Below are 10,686 nucleotides of genomic sequence, written 5' to 3'. Positions count from 1 at the left end.
TAAACGTTCAAGTCACTTTTTCAGTTTTTTTTACCTGTGTGTATAAACTGACTGCCCGGATGAACGAGCAAACTGTGTCTTGGTTTGCTTGGTCGAACAATTTCTCGCTCCAGACCCTTAGAGTCTTGTTTGTCCTAGCCTTGCTCAGCTATGTCTTTATTGAATCCAGAGATTAGTTTATGATTGCACCTTTCTATGGCTAATCACAGTAATTGCTGGACTATTAAGACCCCCTAGCTGTGTACTTCCTGTACCTGATTTTTACTGCTTATCAGTGTCCAGTTGTAATGAGCTTCACTAACCCTCATCTTCTGTTTTATCGAGCTTTGCACATCCTTGACCATGACTGATCTCTTGCTCCTGTGTAACAAACTCTGCAAACATCAGTAGTATATTGTACATACATCCTGTCAAGCTGCCCCCTTTTGGAAAGTGACAGGTGCCACGCCCCCTTCCCATGACTTCCCTCAGACTGTCCACCCTTTGACGCGCCATCTGGAGCCTGGGGGGCCCCTTCCGCATTCCAGGGGCTGTGACATATCAGGGCCCTCATCTGCATTCCAGGCCTATCACATATCATGAGACACACTGTGAATAAAGTGTGTCTCATGATAATCAAGGCCTTATTATATTTATAGTCTGACTTGATGTTATATACCATTCAAGTCGCCTTATAAGTATAAGGGTTAATATATAGAATGCATTTCCACGCCCCTAATAAGCTTTTATGTATAGCCTGACAGTGACTGTATTATAGAGAACACACAGTAGACAAAATGCTAAGTTTTATAAAGCTTTCTTGAGCAGACTGAATATATAACCGATGTGTGATTTAAAAAAAAGAGATTATAGAGTTGTTTGCATAAATGAATGCATAAGAATTATTAGAAAGATGTGTTTAACACTGTATACTGTTAACAGATATATAGTTAAATTTTTTACAATCATTTACAAACGTAACCATGCCATTGGAAACAGCGGTGTTTATCGCTTTTTGGGCAGCAAGCTTTCCTGTGTTATTCCGTGTGGCGTAGAGGTGAAAGACTAAATTTTGTTTTGGGAGGTACCGTGTGCAAATCGGGGTCCGAACCTGTTTTCAAACCCTGGAGAATTTCTATAGTTCTGTGGCTGCCAATGACCATCGAGCGCATAAAAACGTCTCAGCCCAGAGGGTAATTTTTCCTGGTAGCGCTATGGCTCTGTAGCATAACGGATCAAGTCCAATATTTTTGAGCCGTACACAGTCTCACCCTTATAAACAAACTCGTCTCTCGCATTTCACGATGTAATATCAGCATTTTGCGACAGTCTGTTTAGCAAAAGCTCTGCATTTTTTTGAACCGTGGATTGACATGACTTACAATTATATGAAAAGTGTTTCTATTACCAGGAGAGGTATTTGACCATTGCTGATGACCAGTTTCACCCACGGTTACAAGGTTTAACCCCTTCCCGCTCCTGGACGTACCTGGTACGTCATGGCAGCCTGGTACTTCCCGCAACATGACGTACCTGGTACGTCCTGGAGATAGCGCGGGATCACATAAGATCCCGCGCTATCCCGCAGCGGGAGCCGGCTGTCAGTCACAGCCGGCGTCCCGCTCCAACAGCGGGGGGGCATCGGAGATGCGCCCGCCGCTGTTAACCCCTTCCCTGCCGCGATCTAAGTAGATCGCGGCAGGGAAAGAGTTCACAGAGGGATCGCGATCCCTGTGTGTCTCCGGCCGGAACTCGCGATGTTATCGCGAGAGCCCGGCCTGTCACCATGGCAACAGGACGCCAGACACCGGCGTCCTGTATTGCCTGTGCCTATAATCGCTGTACAAGCGATAAGGCATGGCAGAGCAGTAGCTTTGCCATGCCTTATGACAGCGATCATAGGCATAGTGCTGCAAGTCCCTCAGAGGGACTCAAATAGTGTAAAAAAAAGAAAAGAAAAGTGTAAAAAAAAGAAAAATGTAAAAAAAAAATGTAAAAAACCCCTTTTTTTATGCTTTTTCTAATATTAGCATAAAAAAAGGGAAAAAAAAACTAAAACCCCACATATTTGGTATTGACGCGTCCGTAACGACGTGTACAAAAAGTTGAACACGCTTTCTATTTTGTACGACAAAAAGCGTAAAAAAAAACGCTAAAAAACAGAGGCAAAATGCTAATTTTTAGCATTTTGCCTCACAAAAAATGCAATAAAAGTGATCAAAAAAGCCGTACATTTCCCAAAATGGTACCAATAAAAACTACAGCTCGTCTCGCAAAAAATAAGCCCTCATAGAGCTCCGTACATAGAAAAATAAAAAAGTTACATGACTTTGAATGCAGCTATAGAGAAAAAAAAAAGATTTCCAAAAAAAGGGGGTTTTATTGCAAAAAAGTGTAAAAACCTAAAAAAAATATAACAATTTTGGTATCGTTGTTACCGTACCGACCCGCAGAAAAAATTTAGTGTGTCATTTATGCTGCATGATTAACGCTGTAAAAAAAAAAAAAAAAAATCTATGGCAGAATTGATGCGTTTTCTCTCCCTGTTATCATTAAAAAAAAAAATAAAAAATTTACGATATTGTCTATATACCCAAAAGTGGCACCGATAAAAACTACAGATCGCCACGCAAAAAACGAGCCCTTATACGGCCGCGTCGACGGAAAAATAAAAAAGTTATGGCTTTTGAAAAATGGAGATGGAAAAATACCAAAAAATCGCTTGGTCCTCAACGCCAAAATAGGCCATGTCATTAAGGGGTTAAAGTTGCTAGCTCTTTTACGTCCTGTTTAGCATGTACCAAGTATCTTTGTAAAACATCTGTGTATTTTTTAATTTTCACATGATCAGGTATGTCACTGCGCTGTACAATTGCGCTAATTTCATCATCAAGGTGATGAAAAGCCGACTGTTGTATGTTTGGTGGCATTGTAACGGCTTGCCTTAGCTTGTTAAGATCATGTTTAGGAACCAAGAACATTTTCTCTGCATGCTACATTATCGATTGGCAGGCAGACTCATAATTATTAGGATTGCAAAACCCAAGAGTGATCCTATAAAACCGCCGGCTTAATTCAGAAAATGCTTCTTTTTCTTCACGGCCAGTGTTTTATCACCCAACCGCCTTATATTTTTTTAGTATCTTTTTCTGACAAGCTTTTGTCTCAGACATCCTGTCGGCACAATGCGCAAGGAGTAAATTAAGTCGCAAAAAAGGCAAACTCCCTTTTTAGAAGCATTTTTCTTGTGGATATACACAGCTGGTAGAGCTGGAGTAGACAAACACGTTCTCAAGCGATGCTCCTCAGGCATATTGCCTCTTAAGTCTACTAGCAGATATCTGTAGGGAGCACTCGTGGCACCCTCAAAAGCTTCTAAGAAGAAGCGCGTCTTTCCGGGGGACATCTGGCTAGCTAGTGTGACAATTTGCAGCGTATCACAGGCATTTTTAAATAAAACCATGTACTTTGGTGCTAGAGATGAGCGAGCACCAAAATGCTCGGGTGCTCGTTACTCGAGACGAACTTTTCGCGATGCTCGAGGGTTCGTTTCGAATAACGAACCCCATTGAAGTCAATGGGCGACCCGAGCATTTTTGTATATCGCCGAGGCTCGCTAAGGTTTTCGTTTGTGAAAATCGGGGCAATACAAGAAAGTGATAGGAACGACACAGCAACGGATAGGGCAGACGAGGGGCTACATGTTGGGCTGCATCTCAAGTACCCAGGTCCCACTATTAAGCCACAATAGCGGCAAGAGTGCCCCCCCCTCCCAACAACTTTGACTTCTGAAAAGTCCTCATTAGCAATGCATACCTTAGCTAAGCACCACACTACCTCCAACAAAGCACAATCACTGCCTGCATGACACTCCACTGCCACTTCTCCTGGGTTACATGCTGACCAAACCCCCCCCCACGACCCAGTGTCCATAGCGCACACAAAACTGTCCCTGCCCAGCCTTCAGCTGCCCTCATGCCTCGCCACCCTCATGTCTATTTATAAGTGCGTCTGCCAGAGGAAAAGCAGGCACACACTGCAGCGGGTTGGCACGGCTAGGCAGCGACCCTCTTTAAAAGGGGCGGGGCGATCGTCCACAAGGTTGTACAGAAGCAATGAGAAATGCAATCCTGTGCCACCTCCATCTGGAGCTGCACACGTGGGCATAGCAATGGGGAACCTATGTGCCACACACTATTCATTCTGTCAAGGTGTCTGCATGCCCCAGTCAGACCGCGGTTTTTTATAAATAGTCACAGGCAGGTACAACTCCGCAATGGGAATTCCGTGTGCACCCACAGCATGGGTGGCTCCCTGGAACCCACTGGCGGTAGATAAATATATCCCATTGCAGTGCCCAACACAGCTGAGGTAATAAATTCATGTTTAATGCAGGTGGTCTTCGGCCCACACTGCATGCCCCAGTCAGACTGGGGTTCTTTAGAAGTGGACACATGTAGTTACAACTCCCTGTGGACCCACAGCATGGGTGGGTTCCAGGAAGCCATCGGCGGTAGATAAATATATCCCATTGCATTGCCCATCACAGCTGAGGTAATAAATTCATGTTTAATGCAGGTGGGCTTTGGCCCACACTGCATGCCCCAGTCAGACTAGGGTTCTTTAGAAGTGGACACATGTAGTTACAACTCCCTGTGGACCCACAGCATGGGTGGGTGCCAGGAAGCCACCGGCGGTAGATAAATATATCCCATTGCATTGCCCATCACAGCTGAGGTAATAAATTCATGTTTAATGCAGGTGGGCTTCGGCCCACACTGCATGCCCCAGTCAGACTGGGGTTCTTTAGAAGTGGACACATGTAGTTACAACTCCCTGTGGACCCACAGCATGGGTGGCTCCCTGGAACCCACCGGTGGTACATAAATATATCCCATTGCAGTGCCCAACACAGCTGATGTTACGTGAGCTGTAATGTAGGTGGGCAAAAAATTAATTTGATTACACTGTAGGCGAGGGCCCCCAAAAATTGGTGTACCAACAGTACTATTGTACCTGAGAAAAATTGCCCATGCCCAACCAAGAGGGCAGGTGAAACCCATTAATCGCTTTGGTTAATGTGTGGCTTAATTGGAAACTAGGCCTGGAGGCAGCCCAGTAAAAATAAAAATTGGTTGAGGTGAAAGTTTCAACGCTTTAATGAGCATTGAAATGTATAAAAAATTGTTTAGAAAAATTATATGACTGAGCCTTGTGGGCCTAAGAAAAATTGCCCGTTCGGCGTGATTACGTGAGGTTTTAGGAGGAGGAGCAGGTGGAGGAGGAGGAATATTATACACAGATAGATGAAGCAAAAAGGTCCCCGTTTTGGATGGTGAGAGAGAACGATGCTTCCATCCGCGGGTGCAGCCTACGTATTGCTTAGGTATCACTGCTGTCCGCTGGTGGAGAAGAGAAGTCTGGGGAAATCCAGGCTTTATTCATCTTGATGAGTGTAAGCCTGTCGGCACTGTCGGTTGACAGGTGTGTACGCTTATCCGTGATGATTCCCCCAGCCACACTAAACACACTCTCTGACAAGACGCTAGCCGCAGGACAAGCAAGTACCTCCAGGGCATACAGCGCGAGTTCAGGCCACGTGTCCAGCTTCGACACCCAGTAGTTGTAAGGGGCAGAGGCGTCACCGAGGATGGTCGTGCGATCGGCTACGTACTCCCTCACCATCCTTTTACAGTGCTCCCGCCAACTCAGCCTTGACTGGGGACCGGTGACACAATCTTGCTGGGGAGCCATAAAGCTGTCAAAGGCCTTAGAGAGTGTTCCCCTGCCTGTGCTGTACATGCTGCCTGATCTCTGCGCCTCCCCTGCTACCTGGGCCGCGGAAATGCGTCTTCGGCCACTAGCGCTGTCGGATGGGAAGTTTACCATCAGTTTGTCCGCCAGTGCCCTGTGGTATAGCATCATTCTCGAACCCCTTTCCTCTTCGGGAATGAGAGTGTAAAGGCGCTCCTTATACCGTGGGTCGGTATAAGGATCCTCCTTCTCCTCCTCCTCCTCCTCCTCTGGCCACACACGCTGAAAGGATGACAGGCAAGCTGCATCTGTACCCTCAGCAGTGGGTCAAGCTGTCTCTTCCCCCTCCTCCTCATGCTCCTCCCCCTCCTCCTCAACGCGCTAAGATATAGACATGAGGTTGCTCTGACTATACAGCGACATACTGTCTTCCCCCGCCTCCGTTTCCGATTCCAAAGGGTCTGCCTTTATGCTTTGCAGGGAACTTCTCAAGAGGCATAGCAGAGGAATGGTGACGCTAATGATTGCAGCATCCCCGCTCACCATCTGGGTAGACTCCTCAAAGTTTCCAAGGACCTGGCAGATGTCTACCAACCAGGCCCACTCTTCTGTAAATAATTGAGGTGGCTGACTCCCACTACGCTGCCCATGTTGGAGTTGGTATTCCACAATAGCTCTACGCTGCTCATAGAGCCTGGCCAACATGTGGAGCGTAGAGTTCCACTGTGTGGGCACGTCGCACAGCAATCGGTGCAGTGGCAGATGAAACCGATGTTGCAGTGTCCGCAGGGTGGCAGCGTGCGTGTGGGACTTGCGGAAATGTGCGCAGAGCTGGCGCAGCTTTCCGAGCAGGTATGACAAGTGTGGGTAGCTTTTCAGAAAGCGCTGAACCACCAAATTAAAGACATGGGCCAGGCATGGCACGTGCGTGAGTCTGCCGAGCTGCAGAGCTGCCACCGGGTTACGGCCGTTATCACACACGACCATGCCCGGTTGGAGGCTCAGCGGCGCAAGCCAGCGGTCGGTCTGCTCTGTCAGACCCTGCAGCAGTTTGTGGGCCGTCTGACTCTTCTCTCCTAAGCTGAGTAGTTTCAGCACGGCCTGCTGACGCTTGCCCACCGCTGTGCTGCCACGCCGCGCGACACCGACTGCTGGCGACGTGCTGCTGCTGACACATCTTGATTGCGAGACAGAGGTTGCGTAGGAGGAGGAGGAGGAGGGTGGTTTAGTGGAGGAAGCATAAACCGCCGCAGATACCACCACCCAGCTGGGGCACGCAATTCGGGGGGTGGGTAGGACGTGAGCAGTCCCAGGCTCTGACTCTGTCCCAGCCTCCACTAAATTCACCCAATGTGCCGTCAGGGAAATATAGTGGCCCTGCCAGCCTGTGCTTGTCCATGTGTCTGTTGTTAAGTGGACATTGGCAGTAACCGCGTTGGTGAGGGCGCGTACAATGTTGCGGGAGACGTGGTCGTGCAGGGCTGGGACGGCACATCGGGAAAAGTAGTGGCGACTGGGAACTGAGTAGCGCTGGGCCGCCGCCGCCATCATGCTTTTGAAGGACTCCGTTGCCGAAGCCCACCTGCATTAAACCTGACGTTACCTCAGCTGTGCTGGGCACTGCAATGGGATTTATTTATGTACCGCCGGTGGGTCCCAGGGAGCCACCCATGCTGTGGGTCCACAGGGACTTCACAATAGGGAGTTGTACCTGCCTGTGTCTACTTATAAAAAACCCCTGTCTGACTGGGGCATGCAGTGTGGGCCGAAGCCCACCTGCATTTAATTTGATGTTAGCTTTGCTGTCCAGGGCACTGCAATGGGATACATTTATGTACAGCCGGTGGGTTCCAGGGAGTCACCCATGCTGTGGGTGCACATGGAATTCCCATTGCGGAGTTGTACCTGCCTGGGACTATTTATAAAAAACCCCGGTCTGACTGGGGTATGCAGACACCTTGACAGAATGAATAGTGTGTGGCACATGGGTTCCCCATTGCTATGCTCACGTGTGCAGCTCCTTATGGTGGTGGCACAGGATTGGATTTCTCATTGCTTCTGTACAGCATTATGGGCTATCGCCCCGCCCCCTTTAAAGAGGGCCGCTGCCTGGCTGTGCCAACCCTCTGCAGTGTGTGCCTCCGGTTCCTCCTCATGGCAGACGCACTTATAAATAGACATGAGGGTGGTGTGGCTATGAGGCCAGCGTGTGGCATGAGGGCAGCTGAATGCTGCGCAGGAACACTTTGGTGTGCGCTGTGGATACTGGGTCGTTCACTTTCAGGATCCTCCTCCTCCTCCTCCTCCTCCTCCTCTGGCCATACACGCTGAAAGGATGACAGGCAAGCAGCATGTGTACCCTCAGCAGTGGGCCAAGCTGTCTCTTCCCCCTCCTCCTCATGCTCCTCTCCCTCCTCCTCCTCCTCAACGCGCTGAGATATAGACATGAGGGTGCTCTGACTATCCAGTGACATACTGTCTTCCCCCGCCTCCGTTTCCGAGTGCAAAGCGTCTGCCTTTATGCTTTGCAGGGAACTTCTCAAGAGGCATAGCAGAGGAATGGTGACGCTAATGATTGCAGCATCGCTGCACACCATCTGGGTAGACTCCTCAAAGTTTCCAAGGACCTGGCAGATGTCTGCCAACCAGGCCCACTCTTCTGTAAAGAATTGAGGAGGCTGACTCCCACTACGCCGCCCATGTTGCAGTTGGTATTCCACTATAGCTCTACGCTGCTCATAGAGTCTGGCCAACATGTGGAGCATAGAGTTCCACCGTGTGGTCACATCACACAGCAGTCGGTGCACTGCCAGATTAAACCGATGTTGCAGGGTCCGCAGGGTGGCAGTGTCCGTCTTGGACTTGCGGAAATGTGCGCTGAGCCGGCACACCTTTCTGAGCAGGTCTGACAAGTGTGGGTAGCTTTTCAGAAAGCGCTGAACCACCAAATTAAAGACATGGGCCAGGCATGGCACGTGCGTGAGGTTGCCGAGCTGCAGAGCCGCCACCAGGTCACGGCCGTTGTCACACACGACCATGCCCGGTTGGAGGCTCAGCGGCGAAAGCCAGCGGTCGGTCTGCTCTGTCAGACCCTGCAGCAGTTCGTGGTCCATGTGCCTCTTCTCTCCTAAGCTGAGTAGTTTCAGCACGGCCTGCTGACGCTTGCCCACCGCTGTGTTGCCACGCCGCGCGACACCGACTGCTGGCGACGTGCTGCTGCTGACACATCTTGATTGCGAGACAGAGGTTGCTTTGGAGGAGGAGGAGGAGGAGGGTGGTTTAGTGGAGGAAGCATACACCGCCGCAGATACCAGCACCGAGCTGAGGCCGGCAATTCTGGGGGTGGGTAGGACGTGAGCGGTCCCAGGCTCTGACTCTGTCCCAGCCTCCACTAAATTCACCCAATGTGCCGTCAGGGAGATATAGTGGCCCTGCCCGCCTGTGCTTGTCCACGTGTCTGTTGTTAAGTGGACCTTGGCAGTAACCGCGTTGGTGAGGACGCGTACAATGTTGCGGGAGACGTGGTCGTGCAGGGCTGGGACGGCACATCGGGAAAAGTAGTGGCTACTGGGAACCGAGTAGCGCGGGGCCGCCGCCGCCATCATGCTTTTGAAAGCCTCCGTTTCCACAAGCCTATACGGCAGCATCTCCAGGCTGATCAATTTGGCTATGTGCACGTTTAACGCTTGCGTGGCGGCGTACTTGCGCTTGTGCTCAAACACTTGCGCTAGCGACGGCTGGAAGCTGTGCTGAGAGACATTGCTGGATGGGACCGAGGACAGCGGAGGTGAGGGTGTGGGTGCAGGCTGGGAGACGGTAGTGCCTGTGTCCTGAGAGGGGGGTTGGATCTCAGTGGCAGGTTGGGGCACAGGGGGAGAGGCAGTGGTGCAAACCGGAGGCGGTAAACGGCCTTCGTCCCACCTTGTGGGGTGCTTGGCCATCATATGTTTGCGCATGCTGGTGGTGGTGAGGCTGGTGGTGGTGGCTCCCCGGCTGATCTTGGCGCGACAAAGGTTGCACACCACTGTTCGTCGGTCGTCTGCACTCTCAGTGAAAAACTGCCAGACCTTTGAGCACCTCGGCCTCTGCAGGGTGGCATGGCGCGAGGGGGCGCTTTGGGAAACAGTTGGTGGATTATTCGGTCTGGCCTTGCCTCTACCCCTGGCCACCGCACTGCCTCTTCCAACCTGCCCTGCTGCTGCACTTGCCTCCCCTCTGAAGACCTGTCCTCAGTAGGCTTAGAAAACCAGGTGGGGTCAGTCACCTCATCATCCAGCTGCTCTTCCTCCGAATCCTCTGTGCGCTCCTCCCTCGGACTTACTCCAATTACTACTACCTGAGTGATAGACAACTGTGTCTCATCGTCATCGTCCTCCTCACCCACTGAAAGCTCTTGAGACAGTTGCCGGAAGTCCCCAGCCTCATCCCCCGGACCCCGGGAACTTTCCAAAGGTTGGGCATCGGTCACAACAAAGTCCTCCGGTGGGAGAGGAACCATTGCTGCCCATTCTGGGCAGGGGCCCGAGAACAGTTCCTGGGAGTCTGCCTGCTCCTCAGAATGTCATTTTCATGGAGTGAGGAGGCTGGGAGGAAGGAGGAGCAGCAGCCAGAGAATTCAGAGTTGCAGCTGTGGACGGCGTAGAAGACTGGGTGATCGATAGATTGTTGGATGCACTTTCTGCCATCCATGACAGGACCTGCTCACACTGCTCATTTGCTAATAAAGGTCTACCGCGTGGACCCATTAATTGTGATATTAATCTGGGGACGCCAGAAACGTGCCTCTCTCGTAATCCCACAGCAGTCGGCTGCGAAACACCTGGATCAGGAGCTCGGCCTGTGCCCACACCCTGACTTGGGTCTCCGCGTCCTCGCCCGCGTCCACGTCCTCTAGGCCTACCCCTACCCCTCAGCATGGTGTATTATGAGTAGAGCAGAAACAGAACGCTGTAA

The sequence above is a fragment of the Eleutherodactylus coqui genome, chromosome 8, assembly GCF_035609145.1.
Source record: "Eleutherodactylus coqui strain aEleCoq1 chromosome 8, aEleCoq1.hap1, whole genome shotgun sequence".
NCBI lineage: Eukaryota > Metazoa > Chordata > Amphibia > Anura > Eleutherodactylidae > Eleutherodactylus > Eleutherodactylus coqui.
The sequence above is the reverse complement of the archived record's forward strand: the minus strand, read 5'-3'. Positions refer to the sequence as shown.